Source organism: Mercurialis annua, linkage group LG6 (genome assembly GCF_937616625.2).
Source record: "Mercurialis annua linkage group LG6, ddMerAnnu1.2, whole genome shotgun sequence".
Classification (NCBI taxonomy): Eukaryota; Viridiplantae; Streptophyta; class Magnoliopsida; order Malpighiales; family Euphorbiaceae; genus Mercurialis; species Mercurialis annua.
In genome coordinates this window covers 14,691,688-14,697,489 of record NC_065575.1, presented here as the reverse complement: position 1 = coordinate 14,697,489, position 5,802 = coordinate 14,691,688, and the positions used below count along the sequence as shown (strand labels likewise).

At 31.3% G+C, this 5,802-nt stretch overlaps 1 long non-coding RNA gene across 2 annotated transcripts; it reads right to left on the bottom strand.

The window, feature by feature from the left end:
* Positions 1–300: 300 nt before the first annotated feature.
* Positions 301–2,864, bottom strand: LOC126686194 (uncharacterized). 2 transcript variants are annotated; one of them, XR_007643818.2, is made up of 4 exons: positions 2,558–2,864; positions 2,369–2,446; positions 1,027–1,100; positions 301–624 (listed from the first exon to the last, which is right to left on the bottom strand). It is a non-coding gene; the product is annotated as an uncharacterized LOC126686194 (long non-coding RNA). The 2 variants fall into 2 exon arrangements; XR_007643821.2 differs by having other exon boundaries at positions 2,524–2,863.
* Between the last annotated feature and the right edge of the window lie 2,938 nt (positions 2,865–5,802).

Sequence of the window (5,802 nt, the reverse complement as noted above, 5' to 3'; positions counted from 1 at the left end):
AGGTATTTTCTGCAATTTTTTCGTGTTGAGGTAAAATGTGCAAATATTTTTATTTTTGGAGTAAAAATCTAAATTTCCCTTTCTTCATATGATATGGTCTTATTATCATGTCAAAATGTCCTCTTAGGTCCTTTAAGTTGCCACCTCCAATTGTTTTTCTTTACAACTTTAATTTTGCTCGATTTTGTCCAAATTTCATCCTTTGATCATGTCACGACCCAATTTCATGAATCGTGGCCGGCGCTAGGGTATGGGTATGGTTGTACCAAAACCCGTAGCAAGCCTCGCGGAATCAAATAAACATTTAAACCTGCAGAAAACTGCTCGGGGGCAACCGAGACTCCAACCTAAGTCTAGCAATTTATAATACAGTTCTAATATAAATAACTTAAGTATCTGAAATATTCCACCGCATGCCTTAAATATAATAATAAAATATTCCAGTGTAAACATGCCAACAATAATTAATCGATTAAATCGACAATTGCAAAGTGCAATAACAAATGTAATACATAAGCTAGTTCTACTGCGGTCTAAGAGTTCGAAAACAGAATCTAGTTTAATAACAATAAAACCTCCGAGGAATCAAAAGAATCGGAGTGGACCAGCTTTCAAATCATAAACCTGGAAAATTTGGGAAAACAACGGGGTCAGATATACTGAGATGAGTTCGCAATACTATTTACATTTATTAAGTTTAAAACCCTTAAATCAAAACATTTTTATAATAATATAATATGATTATGGAATAACAGTATTGAAATGATCCCAGCGTAAGTATGACATAACATACTGTAAAATAAATCCAGAGTGGACGGGAACAAATCCTCGTCAAATTACCAGCGTAAGCAAAACCATAGTTTGCCGATCCCAGAGTATATACTGGTGCACACAGTCTCGATACAAGCCTATCGAGCAGCTCGTTTCAATCCAGATCCATAATCCGTAAAAACAGTTCAAAACACTTATAATACTAAAAATACGATGCGGTACTTAATAAAGCGGTAAATAGCACTACAAACTCACTGCTTGCTTATCCACGTGACTCTTGGCAAACAGCTAACCCTGGTTCGACTCCTGAGCGCGAGTAGTCGAAGAGTCTAAAAATTAATCATAAGTTAAAATCACTCCAACCCCTAACTCTAAGAATACTAGACACCACGTAGGACTAGCACAATTAGTAAGCCAGATAAAATCACAGAGAAACACAATTCTCAAATAAATTATAGTGTCCGTCAATAATTCAACACTATTGAGTTCACACTTAAAATCCAATCCATAAAATATTATTAAAATAATATTTAAGTGATAACTTAAATAAATTACTCAAATAGTGGGTTAGCCGAGTTTCTTAAAACTACCAAGCTAAACCCACATGTCGGCGACCCAAGTCTAAACCGACCCAACTGATATTAAAAAAATTATAAACCATAGTTTATAATTATAATTCTATAAAAATATTAGTCAAATATAAATATGGAACTCAATAGCTTGAAACCCAAGTAATCGAATATTACCGACAATTACTTCTCTAAATAATTTAATAAACAATTTAAAAGGCTAAATTATAAATTTAGTCAAATTGGCACATTAAACCACTTAACAAAATAATTATTAAAATAATTATCCAATTCCCAATTTATAATAATAATGGGCAAATTAATGCAAAATCATTTAAATATAATAAGATTAATAAAATATCTAAATTTAAAATAACAATGCCCAAGTAATTTAAAATCATAATCACTAATTAAATTGCCAAATTAAAAGTCGGAACTAATTCCGTAGATTAAAAACAAAATCAATTTAATTACTCGTTCTTAATTTATTAAATTATAAATCAAACAAAATCCAAAAGTTATCCTCGAAACAAAACCAATAGATAAAAACAACTTGAGGGATTCAATTGATTTAAACAAAATAAATTAATGGTCACATTGACCATTTAGCCATCTCTTCCAATTTAAACAAACAAATCTCCGCCAAATTATAACACCATTGAAAGAACAAGATTTCCATAATATAATTAATAAACCCAAACATAAATCATGATAATAAGATAAAGTCCAAACTCCTAACACCACCTAGTAACACCATTAATCATCAATAAAGAAACATGAGAAGAACAAAAAGCATGAACAAAAATGATGGCAGCCAAACCACATGAGGAGCATCCACGGCTCGACCGTATAAAACCAAAGCAACGATCACGCTTGAACAATTAATATAGATAAGACTAAACCTTAAGCAACAACTAAACCTTTAAGCAATACCTAGAATCATAACATAAAGTAAAGCAAAGGACGGCAGAAATTTAAAACATGATGGCGAAGAACCGTACGACGAAAAACGAAGAGATTGAACGTACCTTTATTGATTCCATACACGTAAGGATCGAAGAGATCGCGGAGTCGATATGAACCGTCAAAGAAAATTTAGAGTGAAGCTAAAACAACGAGATAGGAATCAAGAACCGTATTTGACGATATCGAAATCAAATAAACAAAGTAACATAATACTTACCGAATCTTGAATAGAAAGGAAAAGGAATGATTACCGTAATGTTTCTGAATATTTTTGAGATAGGGAGACGGCTAGGGTTCCAGAATAAAACGAATGAGTAGGGTTTTTAAATTCAAAAGAAGAAAACGGATGAAAGAAAAGAAACGCATCTGATGGTTTCTGTTTCTTATACTTAAGCTTAAAAAGAGAAGTGTTGGGCTTGTTATGTTGAAAGGGAATGGGCTTATTATGCTTTAAAAGGGAGAATTGCCAACGTAAATGCATGGCTTTCATGCATGAATTATATTTTATTTAAATACTTTTTTTCTTTTATTTCTATTTTTCTTTTTCTTTTAAGATTTAATAATACCAACTAAATATGAATCGAACCACGATCGAATCAACGAGCGATTCTAATAAAGTTAAAAATAAAAATTTAATAAAAATAATAATAAATTACCTAAAATTTGACAGAATGCAAAAATAATAATTAAAAAATAAAAAAAATAATAATTTAAAAATACGGGATATTACATTCTCCCAAACTTATAAAAAAATTCGTCCTCGAATTTAAACAAAAACGACTAACGCAATACACAACATAAAATTATATACAAAACGCACACAACCAACGTAAAAGTCACCAACCAGATACCAAAGGAAATCAAGGACAACAATAATAATAATTATGCGTAACGAACTCTGTCTCTTAAAACATTACTCAACCAAGTAACCAATAAAACTAAAACCATACAGCAGTTAAACTCTATCGAGTTCCATTTGAAAACATAATCCGGAAACCTTTTCAAACCATTTGGTAAGACAATTTAAAAGAAACAAAATGGTACTTAGCCGAGTCAACCAAGACTTCCAAGCTTAAATCACGTGTCGGACGACCCAAGTCAAACCCAAACTAAGGAAACCCCATTATAATTAAATGTTTAAAATCTGAAAATTCATTTGATAAAACAACATGAAATTTGAAAAGCAACGGAACTCAACATTACTTAACTAGTCAACAATTAATAACAGGCACCCAGAGTGTTCGATAACATCCAGAATAACAAACATTCTAAAAAAAATGGCACCACAAGCGACAATATGGTAATTTTATGTTTAATGACTTAAGCGCTTGCGTAAGCAAAACTCAACAGGTTGTTCCTCGAATAATTAGTCAATACTACAACTCATACACTAAATAATCTTAAATGGTCACAAACGGTAATAACGCTAACTTTCACTTGGCATAAACGATAACACCAAATCTAGGTGACATCAACGAGGAAAAAAAAAAACAAACTCTCCCACTAAAGTTTTGACTGAAAAACTTAAAATAATCTAGAACGAAACCTCGAATCTCTCGCAATGATAACTCCAAACAAAATTTCCACTAGGAAAGGTCAACGCAAGACGAAACACGCCGAAAACATATGGGGCATTACATTCTCCCCAACCTATGAAAAACTCGACCTAAATTTGTTTAAATCTGCAACTGACTCGCAGTTTAAACGGTCACAACACACTTATGCGCAAAATTCTGATTCTAAGAACTTAGTGCCCCAACGATCAATCGATCAACAAAATGTGAATAATCAACAATTATGCAATCGAGAGCCACAAATACTCTTTAACAAGATGGCTTTCAAAACTAATTTAAATCTATATGATTACTAACTCCACATAATCAAGTGCAAGAACAAGCCCTAAGCTCAACTATAGTTCGTACAATTCCAAACTCTATCGTTTCATACAGGGTACTTGAAACACAAGCTGATATAATCTTGAATCTTACAACACCTACTCACTTATCCACTTATAATGAGCTCGACACTCAAAGCAATCAATAACAATACTCCACAACAACTAAATAATATTTTGATCAAAAACAACCACTATTTGAATCATTTGGTCCAACGATTAACACCAATTTCGATAATACCATTAACTTCGTGAATCATAAACACAAAACTCTTACCGTCATTCCAAAGAATACGTAAACTTATCTCATGATAACAGAATCTCCGGATTAGCAACAAAATTTCAATCCTAGTTATTCCTTCAATCATTCAAAAATAAAATAGGTCGTAATAACCTAAGTATCTAATCATCAACTTATTACATCCTAACTATATCTCAAAAACTTAACCTTATTCCATACAAAAAGATTTTAATATTCAAACAGAACGATATCAAAACTCTCAACAATTAAACCTTCAATCTATAGTGTCGACCAACCAATGTTGTTGTCGAAACTCACCAAACACAATCATCAGATTTTTTTTAAATCAACTAGTTCATATACCCAATTCAAATCTAAATTCTCAAAATTATTCCATCGATTGACTATGACCTCATATACAACAAGAAATCACTACGATTAATTTACCCGACCGGATTGTTAGCTATGCTCAAAACCAACCGATGAAAGTATAAAATTTTCAATTACGCAAAACATTTATATTCGAAATTTCCACCTCTCCTTGAAAAGACTTAACATTTTACACCTTCTTTTTATATATCAAAATCGAAGTACCTTTACTGTTGGAAAACCATCAGTTTTGTGAACCCCTGAAAATTTTCAAAATATTTGCATTTTTAAATTCACAGATTCCCCTTACTTTTAAATAAGTTTGCAATTTGTGAAACCGTTCAACTGATAATACTTATGTGATCTGTAAATCAAACTTGCTAGATAATTTATCCTTTTCTCGTAAATAATAAAACTATGGAAAAAATTTATCCGTATTCAAAATACACATTGAAGTTTCAAAATACTCAAAATTTGAGTCGCTCTTAAGTCTTACTCTCAAACAAAAACACGATTTGAAGAATCGTTCAACCGAAAAATTAATTATTCCTTTTGAATCAAATTTGACAAAATTCATTTCTTTCCACTCTGATGTAAAATTTAGTGATGCATATCTCTTTGTTTACGAAAACACCTTTATATCAATATACCGAAACATTTGAATAAATAACTTACTTTTAAAATTCCAGTGTAAAAAAAAACATAAATGGAGTATAACCAAATCCCTTAATCTAACAATCCTCTAATCAAAATCGTAAATTTTCCTCGAAAGTTTTCTAATCTACATATAACTATATACCGCACTTAGCACAACTAAATTCTCGCACGCAACCTTAAAATATTCCTTCAATTCTATACTGACAATCTACCAAATCATACGATACCACCAAAACAAATCAAAACAATATCTCCAATAAAACTCATAAGCATAAAGTAATATCCAATACATCTCCAAATAAACTGAAAGTTAATTCATAGAAAACAACAAATCA